The 13705-nt window shown below is 38.4% G+C and overlaps 1 protein-coding gene across 3 annotated transcripts in view; it reads left to right on the top strand.

The window, feature by feature from the left end:
- Nucleotides 1-2152: 2152 nt before the first annotated feature.
- LOC146674185 (uncharacterized) overlaps nucleotides 2153-13705 on the top strand; it is a 39100-nt gene continuing 27547 nt past the window's right edge. For all 3 annotated transcript variants that reach the window (XM_085394695.1, XM_085394687.1, XM_085394679.1), the window contains exon 1: nucleotides 2153-2281. The gene's annotated coding sequence lies outside the window, so the exon portion shown is untranslated. The remainder of the gene's footprint in view (nucleotides 2282-13705) is intronic.

Raw genomic sequence — 13705 nt, 5'->3', positions numbered from 1 at the left:
TTGGATCCTGAATAATTACACACACCGCACTTTTCAGTTATTTATTTGTAAAAGATATTTGGAATCATGTATGATTTTGGTTCCACTTCTCACGTGTACACCACTTTGTGTTGGTCTTTCACGTAGAATTCCAATAAAATTGATTCATGTTTGTGGCTGTAATGTGACAAAATGTGGAAAAGTTCAAGGGGGCCAAATACTTTTGCAAGCCACTGTAAGTTGGGTTATTGTGACCAAATATTGGTTCAAAAGTCATCACTCAGAAGTTGGGTTGGTAATGTGCCAGGTTCTTCAATTCACTCCACAGCTTGACTAATTCAGTTGGGTCATAGGTTGGGCAGCTTTGATCAAATATTGGGTCAAACTTTTACCCGATTGTTTGGATTGAAGATAAGCCTCAGAAGAAGCCACATTATTCTTCACAAACTGCCATTTTCAACTAGACTGTGACAAGATCAGACATTACTGGACTTCTCCACTACTATGAAATAAAATGTGGTAAGTAAAAAGTGAATTCTAAGAGTTTGAAAATCATGGAGTTATTTTTGATATGCAATTGCAGTGCAATTTATTTGTTTATTCTGTTTATTCTAGAACTTTACCTACTCATTAAAGGTCTTTTGACAGATAACACCAGCTATCTTGTGATGAAGAAAGTTATTTTTACTTAAAATGCTTGATATCATCTGTTACAATTATTATCTGAAATGAGGGTGAGGTTGCTCTGTTTGACAAACTGTTTAGAAATCACTGTATATAGAACAAAGAAAGTATGAGATGGGTTCTGAGTTTCGATCCAATTTTTTATTAACCTCAACTGTAAACACTGGTCAATATAACCCAATTTTTTGGATAGTTTTCCTAACCTAGTGTGCTGGGTCAAACCAATAACCCAACCCTGTTAAGTTGAAACAACCCAGCGTTGGCTCAGTCATATTTGACCCAGCACTGGGTTACAAATTGGGTTATTTTAACCCAGCATTTTTTAGGGTGTAGCCATTGGGGAACAGAAGGACTTTCTTTGTTTGAGCTATTTAAAAAATTATTTTAGCAACACAATCAAACAAAGTTTTAGTCTAGTCTAGTCAAAGTTTTGGGGAGTATGTAAAAACATTTATGGTAGCTTAGGTTGGAACACAACCAAACTCCCTCTGTGTCCTTCAGACAGACAGACAAACATATTATACTTATCTGAGCCTATTAATTTCAAGAATTACAAGCAAGCTACATTTTATATTATAGGGAATATTTACACAAATAAAAATAATACACATACTTAAATTGTACTTATTTTAAATATTTGTGATTTAAATAACTGTAAAACATGTAGACACATCAAAAGAGTGTGAATACACAAGCACCTGTAAGGAAGGATTGGGGCGGGGCTGGAAAAAAAGACTTGCTAAAAGAACAGTTGCAAAAGTCTCAACACTGGTACAAGGCTGCCCCCTGGTGTAAAGGTTTTCATTAGATAATCAAGATGATTAAGTAATTGTTGCTTTGGCTACTTCTAATTTAGTATATTTACCATGCAATTTATTTTAATTTGTTTTAATAATTTATTACAGATTTCGTAATATTAATCCAACAATAAATTATGCCATATTATTAAATCACTTTAGATATTATTATTATTAAAAATGGGTACTTCTGCTTTGTACGTGAATTTAAATACCTTAGGTCAAGCATCCAAAGCTTTGGACATGTGCGGAGGAGAAATAGTGGATATGATGAAAAGAAAATGTTGAGAATGGCGCTGCCAGGCAGGAGGAAAAGAGAACGATCAGAGAAAAGGTTCATGGACGTAGTCCCCGCTCATGACCCTGGTTTGGACAAGTGAAAAGTAATAGGTGCAGGAGGTGGCTTTGTTTATCGCAGTTCATCGTTGACATGATCAGTAGGCACGCGGTTTCACCAAAAACTATACAATTCCTAACAAAATATTTGGATTTCCCGTTGCACAGCCACCTTGGTCCTGTCTTTTTATTTCATTTCTTTCATTAGCTCATATTGTGCTAATATTATTGTTTTGGTTAGTTCTCTCTTTTCAACATTCTTTTTTTATTCGGCTTTTCTTCGATGTCTATTTTTAATCTTTACTGTCTACTGTGTGTGTGTGTGTGTGTGTGTGTGTGTGTGTGTGGAGGGCGGGGGGTGTCATAGAAACGTCGTCTTTCAGAGGTCGTGCTTTTATTTTGAAGGCTCGTCTTTCAAACCGGAACAGACAGCAGAGGAAGTTTCCGCTCATCAAAGCAACAGGAAAGCAAAGCCATAACGAAAGGTAGGAAACAAATGCCATAAACAACCCGAGTTTCATTCTTTTACTCACAGTCGGTGTTTGTTGGTCTGTTACAGCCTTTAGACTCACTATGAAAAATGTGTTCCGCGTCTGTTTTGTTGTTAAACGTAAGGCTAACTTTATCACAGTGCCACTGATAACTTGGCTCAGGAGTTTGGCGTTTGCGGTCCTTTTTAAACATGATAAAGATCAATAAAGTCAAATGAAACGTTAATATTAAACTATGATTAGGTTAAAAATAAGGTATCACCCCTGTTGGAGTTTTTAAGAAGTTTTTAGGTCTTCTCCGGAGGGCCACTATTCACCACTAGGGTCAAGCACCCTAGTGGTGAACTGAAACATGTTGCTAAATAATACTGAACTTTACGTGTCAGATAGGGTTGCCAACTCCCTGAAAAATAAATAAGGGACACCTCGTGGCCAGGGCCGGGCGACCCAGTTGTCTTCACCCTTCCCAGTGTGGTGAATTTTCTAGCTCTTTTTTTGTGTGTGAAATTATTTTTTTAACCCTTTGACTTGAATTTGATTTAAGTAGATGTGTATTCTTTGTGATATGAACACATGTGAAACAAATGATCATTTAGCCATTTATTTTTAGCTCAAAATGACAACATTAACACGATAAAACAGGTCTCTTTCTTAAACAGAAGCCTGTCATGCTTAACTTTTGAGAATATAAGTAAATCTTTCTTTAAAAGAACTCTGTCCTGCTTAACTTAAAATAATAGAAAACAATAGAAAGAAAAATATTCTTGTAACAGTGCACATTTAGTGCATTTAGTACAATTGGCTTCAGCTGAGGTATTATTTCAGCTTTTCTAATGCTAATCAGCTGCTCCCGTTTGAAAACCCGCTTGTTCCCATGATTACGCATCTTAACTCATCATCATTATTCATCTATGTATTACTTTTATGTATTAGTCATCTATTTGTTGTAATCATCTATCCTTGCAGTCGTTTATTACACAAAATAAATTATATTATCACACTTCTGGCCACATAGCGCTGATATTCACTGCACATGCCCATATTAACTTTTTCCAGCCAGGTGTTTTCCTTTTCCCATTCTTCCCTTTCTCTGAGGGGAACAAACATTGCTGCTCTAATGCTGGGCTCACACTGTGCGGTTTTAGGCCCATTTTGAGCCGATTTTTGAGTGATCGGACCGATTTTGGCCTTCATCGTGCGTCGTGTAGTATACGTGGGGTAACGAGAAGTGATTAACACCTCACGACCAGCTCCCGATCATCAATCGCTCGTGAGCCGCTCACACTGCTCGCGCGCAAACACGTAAACGCCGTGAAAAAGATGGAGCAGCGCGGCTGTGCAGCGTGTGATCTGGACACAAGCGATGGAGGCACAACTTGTAGAACTTTGGAAAGCTCATCCGAGCCTTTTCGATGTGGCCTCACAAAATTATCACGACCACAACAACCGTGAAAATAGCTGGATCTACATCGCTGCTAAATCACAGCTGCCTGATCATGTTTTTCATTAGCAATTTAGCAAAGTTGATGGTGGTGGTGTGTCTGTGTGAGTGAAAGACAGAGCGAGCGACAGATTTTCTGTTATAACCTTAATTTTATGGACGCACAGTGTGAGCACTCAGGTCGCATCAGAGCATCGGGCGGTATAGTGTGAGACCTGCATCGTGACCTACCAACTTCTAACCCCTGCGAGTCAATCGTGCAGTTTGAGCAGGAGCTGAATAACGCGACTGAAAAAATCGCACAGTGTCTGCCCAGCTTTAGGTGTACTGTCGTCCGAGACTTGCACCGCAGTGACGGCGTTTGTTTCCCTGTTGGCCATGCTTCTTGTTGTGGTCATCTGTTGTCTTCCGGTATTTTCTCCGTAAGCGACCTTTCCTCGACCAATGAGATGAGCGGTAATCTGAATTGTCATACTCGAATTGTCATAAGTGTGCTGTCAGCGCATTGGTCACAAAGCAGGAGAGGGGCTGGGAATTATGTTTTCAAACAAAGCGTTAATTCCATAAACATTTATAGACTACTTTTGATTCTCACTGTATTACGGGACAAAGTGCGTCCCTTATTAGCTCAATACGGGACGTGTACTTTTGTTTCTAAATACGGGACGATTCCGTATTTTAAGGGACGGTTGGCAACCCTAAACACAAGTCATTATGCTGCAAATACAGGGTGTACTTCTGACCCAGCTGGAATATGCTCCAGCACCACCACACCCTAAAATGGATAAGGACTTGCATCACTACATGAAGAAAATCTTAGCCCAGTATTTACTATTTATGAGCATTTGCATTGTTTTATGAGTGGAGTCTCCAATACTGGAAGTGCGTTAGATATGAGGTTGTTTTGGAGATTGTGTCAGTCATTTTAAAACAGCGTGGGCTTTACTGAATGGTTCGTTTCTGCCCATGTGTGTGATGTCTATGCAAGATTTGTCTTGCTGCAAAAGTATTCTACTGGAATAAACATTTTAAGCATCTGATTTGTATACTCAAGCTAACATTTTACACGCTGTCCCTCATGTACATTTAATATCATTCTTTATTTATATGTTATACTTAGTGTTTCTTGTTTTAAGTCCTCATAATTTGTAATAATGGTTGAGTTTGGTGTTTTAGATCTTATTTGGACAGGTTTTTTTTGCCAGTTGTAGTGGTGATTGACTGACAGTTTTAACCTCTCAACTTATAACGTTAATGGTTTATTTTAGCTGTTTAACATACAATCCTGCCCCAGGAAACTATATCATTCTACAGCATATTATACTTTTTCATTTCCATGTAGATGATCCCAAGCTTTTGCCATCCATAGAGTTAGATGACACACAGTAATTAGTTAAACTGCAGGGAAGTCTTAAAGACTTGGATAACCTCCAATGTTCTGCTTCTAAATTCAAATAAAAAACATTTCATCAATATTAATTACTGCTAATTATAAAACATTGCTAACCATTACCTCCTACCTTGGATGTTTACGTTGAACACTAACAAAATTAGTTAGTTTGTAGTCTGTAGCTGATGACTGATGATGGGCTATGTAAAGACTGCTAGAATATGTTGTAATTCAAAATCTTGCATATTGAGCACACTAAACATCTATGAGCACATCTAAGTATGTAACTGATTTTAAAAAACGATGGCACCCTGCCTTTAGTAAGTGCTGTCTTTAAGCAAGCAGGAAGCTGGATTTACACTATGATCATCTGACAACAGGCTGTATTGACCTCAATCTATAATTCAGAAATAACCTAATATTTTACATTTACTGCTTGATAGGATTATCCAGATGTGCAATGGAAAAGAGTCGAGCATTGCACTTTTCACTGTGACTTTTACCCACTTTTTATGTCTTGCAATTTTTCAAAGGATTTGTCTTTCTATAATTTGGCCTGGGAGGGGACACATGAGTTAGGGACTTCTTTTGCAGTCGTCATTTTCTGCCTGGGTGTTTTTGCTTGGTTTGTCTACTATTGAGTTTCCTGGCAGTTCAAACTTTTGGGCAAATTTGGCCTTGAGTAAGTGCATCATTGATAATCAGTAAGCATTTCTGTCACATATTGTCATTAGGTTCATAGGCATTTTCCCAGAATGCCTGATAAGGTTTCTGCTGTTTCACAGTTTATCACTGTCTTTCACAACCTTGATTTCTGCAAAAATTTAAACAACAAAATGTTTAAAAACAACACATACAATGGTTTTCAAATCTCATTAACACATATGTGCTTCACAGCATACAGTCCTCAAATGCAGGTTAAAGCATGCTCATTAAAAGAAGGAGCCATGTGTAAACATGTCATCCCACTTGTAATGGGCTGTGAGGCAAAGTGGAAAAAATGTTCTGCTGTCAGATGAGTCAAATCTGAAATAGATAATTTGTCCTTCTGAATAAAGAAGACAAGGACCATCTGCCTTGTTATCAGCACTCAGTTCAAAAGCCTGACAGTATGGAGGTGCATTAGTGCCCATGGAATTGGCAGCTTGCACATCTGGAAAGGCACCATTGTCATTAAAGGCATATACAGGTTTTGGAGAAACATGTTAAAAAAGAGGGGATTCTCACAGTGGTAAACATCAAAATTAGTATCAGTGTCAGAGCTACCATAGGGCGAGTGGTAGCGTTCACCCTCGACAATTTGCCACTCTCTTGCAAGGCCAGAATAAAACCACTCTACCAAAAAACAATAAATAGAATAAATAGATTCAGGCTCTGTTTGATTAAGCTCAACATACTGTCTCAGAAGAATCAGTGGGATCTGAAACTCAGTTTATTTGAACTGCATCAGTTTAATCCCATTGAGCAGAAATGACAGCAAAACATGTTGTTTTTCAAAATAAAATAAAAAAAATTAAAGAAAGCTGTATTTCTGTTATGTCACTAGTCTCTCTTCCTAATCTTCCCTCCTGTTTTTCTCTGTGAGTGTGATGGAGCAACACTGTGTTGGTATGTCATCTGACTGTAAATGTACAAATATTAATGGTTTGCCCCACATATCCTCCTGAGAACCAGCCTATTAATGTATGAGTTGTTTTGTTTGCTTTGGTTGCATGTTTGCATGTGTGATAGCAGCAGGTAGCAGGAGAGTGTGGTTGCAATCTGACTTAAGGGGTCAGATCAGGCAAAGAAAACCTCTTTTAAAGGGATGCAAAGGATGTAGCAGACTGTTAACTTCTCACTGTGCTGTCTTCGCCCAGCTGTTTTAGAACTAGGTGCAGCTGCACGGTGTGTACTGACCGTGAAACAAAACTGAAAGAGGAATCTGATGCACTCCCTGCTTTCAGCATACAGTGCAGGATATCAGGGCACGTCAGAACAACAAATTTCTATTACATGGGGGAAGCCAACAGCAAAGCAGCAGCAGTTTGAAGGTGTTTCACACCTGACAGACTAACACTTCTGTCTTTGTATGTTTGTGAGTTATATCTTTTTCTTAAATCTGGTGGAGTGACTGAAAAGCTCAGGTAACAATGCTTTGGGTTCTTTCTTGCTCACTCATTATGTTTTGTCTGAGAGACATTATGTAAGATAGAACCAAAGCAAAACCCTTCTAGCCTCTATTTGCTCTATTACACAGACAGAAAGATAAGGTTTTGCTAACATCATTTCAATTCACCAGTCAAAGCTTAATGCACTCTGAGCTCAAATGAGAAGAGTTGAAAATAAATTAGGAATAACATCAATACTTTGTTTTTAAGTAATAGTGTTTTTAAGATAATCTTGGGGCTTCGGCCATTTATTTTTCTGCTAATTTATTTGCCACAGCATATTTTATAAACGCCCAGTTGATCAGCAAAGTTTAAATCAAGTCTGATATTGAGAGAGAAATAGAATCTGTAATACCTGCAGCACGTTCTAATCGCTCTAATAGAATATTATGGTCGACAGTATCGAACGCAGCACTGAGGTTTAGCAGGACAATCACAGATCACGCAGAGATGTTTCCAAGTTTCACACAATACTTTTATTTCCCATTACTCTTATAGATGCATCTGGAGATCAGCACACTGCAGTCCTATTCTAAAGGCTGATCTAAAGAATTCCACACAAGTCATAACCTCTGATCTCCTCCCCCTACAGTAAAACACACATAGGAAAAACACTGGTACAGTGGCCAGGGGTGCTGACACCCTGTCCCCCATCTCCTTTTAAGATAGTGTGCGTTTGCCCTTTGTCTGCCCCTCACCCTCAGTAAGTGTTGTGTCCTGCCCTGCCCTTGGGGTGGGGGTTGATTGCCCTCCTGCCTTGCACCCCAATTCTTTTTTCCCATTCCAGGCCTGTTTTCTATTTTGTATTCTTACCCCCATTAACCGCCATATTATAAACTAGGGCTGGGCGATATGACCCAAAATTCATATCTCGATATTTTTTACCTGGACGGTGATATAAGATATATATCTCGATATTTATTTTTTTTAAGCCATAAAGTAAGAACAAAAAGAGAGTTCTTAGTCAAAGCTGTGTCCCAGATGTCACACAGGCACTTTTATTAACATAGAGCATAGATGTACATAAAATTTACTCAAAAATAAATTATGAGCATTTATTAAATAATAATGCTCCATAAATAAAAGAAAACAATGTGTTTTTTGTGCATAACAAAAAGCTCACAATTGTGCAGTCAGAATGTAAACTAACAGATGCTGAGCATAATAACAAAGAGACAGATTTCACAGCTGCTCTGTTCCCAACTTCTACTGTGTGACTGACAGCATTGAGTTTGAAATCCTCTTCGTAACCACGTCTCTTAACAGGTGCCATTTATAGTCCTTATACACAGTAGGGTAATATTACGTTGAAGCACAGTACGTATCACTCCGCGAGGCTCCTCGGTAGCCGTAATGCTCTGACAATCCATCAGCGGTGCAGCTCCGTAGCTTACCAAAGTCGTACTAAAACATTTTTTGACAGATTGCTGAGCGCTGTGTACCACATAAAATCGGTTCGCGGCCATCAAGCACAAACAGAATTCATACATAAGGCGCGCTGTCGACTTTTGAGAAAATGCAAGGATTTTAGGCTGTGCAGCGCCTCTGGGCTGCATGGCGTTAGCGTGGTTAGCTCGTTAGCGTGGTTAGCTAGCTAACACGTTGACGGCGTCCAGCCCCACGCACGGGTCGATGCGCAGTAACTCGTTAACGGAGATTTGCCGTGTCCATCTTGTCGCTTCCTGCAGGTGAAGTGATGGGGGGGGGAGCTGTGTTCAGTGAAGGAGGGGCGAGGCCGAGTAACGTTGCGTAAAGACAAAAGTGGACGAAAGAGAGGCAAACTTGCGGCTCCACAAGTATAGCTTTAACGTAACATAGACTATATCGATATAAAGGATATTGTCACACCTTATATCTCATATAAAAAATTTGTCGATATTTTTTAAAAACTTGATATATCGCCCAGCCCTATTATAACCCCAACCCCCCCCACCCCAATATTCAACTGTAAATACAGTGTGGTATGTTTCACTAAAAGCCTTTTCCGCAGCAGGCATTTTGGCTTGTCACTGTGGAAAATGCACCACCGCATTTTATGTATGTATTATTCACACTCTCCAAAGATCTCAACGTCTAACACATTCATGCCATTGAAAAGCCGGGTGATTGTATCTCAGGAAGTTGGAGGAAAAGCAGACAATTCTAAAGGTAGCGGAGCCTTTTGTCTCTTCAACCACTGTAAGAGATAGCAAGGGAGTGTGAAGACCAAAGGTGTGAAAACAGCTGCGTACTGCCTTTTGTTTCTGTAGGAAGTATTTAAACTCAGGGCCATTCTGGGCTCAAGCAGAGACTCTGCCAATCAACTGCCCCAGCAATGTTGGCTTCTCTGACCAAGCTTGGGTTTTTGTTCTTTTCTGATGAAAGAATATTAGCTACTGCTCACCATTTGTCTGCAGGCTTTATTAAATAGAAACTTCCACAACAGTGTAAGCGCCTCTGGTCTGTTCAGGTGGCGTGTTCAGAAAACCTTTTTCTTGGCAGCCATTTTTATTTCCCATGAAATGAAACTACTAAAGGAATTAAAGAGTGTCTCATTGTGGGAGATGATCCTGTTATATCTCAGAAGTCAGGTTGTAATGTTGATGTGTGCACTTGGTGTAGGAAATGAATTAATATTTAGGGTTGCATAATCCTGATTAGGCAACATAGAAAAAAATGTCACGGTTGTTCAGGTAATCTTGTAGCAGCAAGTGGAAAATGTATTTATTTTTTAAATAACTTCCTTTCTTGGCATGTGAAATGGGATGTCTTTTATTCATCTTGCCACATTTCATTATGTTTTGCTTCCAAGGAGCCAGACTGTATTAACATTTTTAAGTGCTCTTAAGCAATAGTTTTCCACACTTTCTGAAGGTCTTTCAAAGTTCTGCTTTGGACATTGGCTTCTTTCACACTCATTTTCAGTCCAGTCTTTGTACCCGACCATTTTCAGAGGTGTTTTAAACATTTGCTAAGTCACTTAAGACCAGAGATGGGCAGTAAGGCATTACTGTAACGCGTTACTGTAATATGATTACTTTTTTCAAGTAACGAGTAAAGTAAGGGATTATTAACCGTGATTTTTTTTTGCGAGAATGTGTCATGACAGTGACGTAAGCGAGTGCGACGTTAGTGACAATAGCTGTGTGCAGATCAACAATGGATAATATATCGAGTGCGGGAGAGAGTATGAGCGTGCAGCGTTTAAAGCGTGGAAGTACTGACCTTACTTTGAGTTTGATTCCATAAAAAGTGACAAAAACATTAGTGTCTGGTGTGTGTGGGAGAAAAAATCTTTTTACAGCGAAAAAAAACCCTGAACTTCCGAGCAAGCACCGAGTGCGCAATGACGTAATGGGAAATTCACAGAGAAACTCGCGGATTCTTCAACTGACCGCGGCACACCTGCACCAGGGTAAACCTCCGCCTACCCCACTCCTGCTTTACAGGTGAAAATAGAGCAACAGAACAGCTAGTCTTTGATTTTATTTATTTTCTGCTGTGTTTTACTTGCATCTATTTGAAAGAGTGAGTGTAAACACAAAAAACTATTTTATTTTATGTGCTGGAATGTGCAGAAAATAGGTTTAAATGTTAAACTAATTTCTTCCAGTCAGAGAATGTTGCATATAATTTAATTTTTTGCTTGATGCATAAAGTTAAAAGACTAAAACTAATAAAACAAGTTTTAAAAACAGACGTTTCCATTTGATTACATTTTGTATGATGGATTATGTATCGCTTTATCACCTATTCAGGTTGTAAATCGTGTTTTTTACAAAGTAACTAAGTAACTAATTACTAATAAGTAATCAGTAAAGTAACGGGATTACTCTTTGGGGGAAGTAATCAGTAATTAGTTACTGATTACTTTTTTCAATTAACTTGACCAACACTGCTTAAGACTGATCTATGAATTATTCATGCATGAAAAAAATTCACTCATAACAGACAGGTTAAAAGACCCATTTTAAAATAGGAACTTTTTCACAAAAATATATTTTCTTATATAATTTCTTTACAATCTGGAAAAAACTAACAAAGCTAAAGATAAAACTGTTTCCAGATATAAAACTGTGTTTTTGCACCAATAAGGTAATTCCCAAAGAGCTTTTAGCTGAACACTTATACATACAGTGTGTCCTTAAAAAATTAGGAAAGTAGGAAACCTACAAACTAAAAACTAGGAAAACCCATCTGACACAGGACCTAAGAGATACATCTGGAACTTCAGCTGATCTATCTACTGCTTACTAAAGCCTCATCAGAAATGGTCTCAGGGGAAGGGTGACTGTCAGGATGCCATTCTTAAGAAAGGGAAATGCGGAGGAAAGGCTGAGGTATGCCAGATTACACAAGAACTGGACTGGAAGTCAGTTGCAGTGAGTCTTATGGAGTGGTGAATCCAAACTTGAAATTTTTTTTGTTCAGCCCATCATCAATGTATCCACAGGAGATCAGGAGAGAGGTATAACAGTCGTCATTTACAGCTATCTGTAAAACACAGCGGAGGTTCTCTCGTGGTTTGCGACTCCATTTCAGCCTGTGGTCATACTCAATATTGTCAATTAAATAAACCCTGTGTTTGCCTTATTCTGTATTTTCATGTATGTTTATATTTTATTCAATAAATATCTGTATGCAATTTCCAATTTTTCTTGTGACAAATTGAGAATAGAACAGTAAAATTAGCTGCTTGGTTTTGGATCACAGCTGATCCTTGTTCTGCTTCAGAAAAGTAAACCGGTCTTGCATCTGCTGATTTGAGTGCAATTCAAACTTAACACAAGATCTCCCCAGAAAGGGAATACCTCTTTAGCTGCAGTCCAAAAGGTCAAGTTGGAGTCTGTCTAGTCGTAAGATGAGATCTTCCCTGTGAAAGCAACTGCACAATATTGAGGATTTCCACAACCAGCTGCCAGAGAAGCATGAGATGGTTGAAGCTTTTAGAATAAGAGAGGGGTTTGTCCACTAGTAAATTGATCATAATTGGCATTGTTCTTTCTTACAGATAGAAATTGAAATACTTTGTCAGACATACTTAGGTGGGTCTCATTGAAAGAAAGACTAAATAAATGTATTCTCTATTAGGGCTGCTCAATTAATCGAATTTTAATCACGATTACGATCTGGGCTTTCAACGATCATTAAAAATGACTGAGCCGATTATTAGCCCCTCCCTCATTTATCCGCGACACCTTAAAGGCCGGTCCGTGAAAATATTGTCGGGCATAAACTGGTCCATGGCACAAAAAAGGTTGGAGACCGCTGATTAAGAGCACCCGAGGGAAGCTCGGAAAGCTAAGCAGAAGTTATTTGGAGAGGAGAGTGACTGCTGTTGGTTGAAAAGAGAGGTTAAAAAAAAACTTCAGTGGTGTTGCACACTATTTTATATTATTTTTTAAAGTCATTGTTAACCCTTTAAAGCCGGTCAGAGCAGCACGCTCCGTGTTGTGTAACTATTTTTAAATCCCTGTAGAACCTGAACCGTGTAAGCTAGCGCAATAATTTGTTTTGCATATGAAACCGGAGGAGTTGTACTTACATCTGATGCCATCAGCTTGTCCTCGGTCACGGTTTCCTTCCACATATAGCTTTGCAAAAATTGCATAAAAAGCTCTTGCAGGAACAAAAACATAATATTCCAGAAACACGCTTTGCCGATCCGATCAGCTGTTCGTAACACTTCCCACAGTGAAACAGACGTCAGCGCGAACTATCACATGTCCGCCATTTCCTGCTCGAAACCGGAAGTGACATCATTTTCGCGGAAATGTAGTTTTTTACTCGTAGGCCTTAAAAGCCTATACTGGTCATGTTTGACTTTTCTGAATAGTTTCTGGGATGCTTAGAACTCGAATTGCACTGCTGGAAATAGTTTATTTTGATGCACCTGCTGTTTTCTTTGCAAATTTGCATCATAGGATTGTTTTTTTTTCGTTTTTCCTGCAGTGTATATAAAAATTGGTGTATCTCCAAAATAAAACTATGAAGACACTCAAAATAAATTTCCTGTGGTGGGAAACTATTTTTTGCAACTTTTTTGTATTTAAAGTTTTGAGGGATAAACCTCTTAAATTTCTCCGAGTAGAAATGTATGTAAAAAAACAAAACAAAAACGATTTTCAATTTTTTTGTAGTTTATTGCACTTTTTTGCAATTAATGTAGTTACTATGGACTTAATGCATACATATTATTAAAATATGGGCTATAACAGTTGTATAGCAACTTGAAATGCTCCCACAAATGGCACTACAACATGTAAAAAAATAATATAAGCTCTGGCGGACTTGGTTCTATAGTAGGTCTTAAAGGGTTAAATAAATATCGTCAAATAATCGAGATCTCAATTTCAGTGAAAATAATCATGATTATCATTTTTGCCATAATCGAGCAGCCCTATTCTCTATGTCATATGATCTTCTTTCTTCTCTTCACCTATCATTTTATGCTTTTG

The sequence above is a fragment of the Rhamphochromis longiceps genome, linkage group LG3 (assembly GCF_057381845.1).
Source record: "Rhamphochromis longiceps isolate RC_006_pf linkage group LG3, R_longiceps_female_GT1.1, whole genome shotgun sequence".
NCBI lineage: Eukaryota > Metazoa > Chordata > Actinopteri > Cichliformes > Cichlidae > Rhamphochromis > Rhamphochromis longiceps.
The sequence above is the reverse complement of the archived record's forward strand: the minus strand, read 5'-3'. Positions and strand labels throughout refer to the sequence as shown.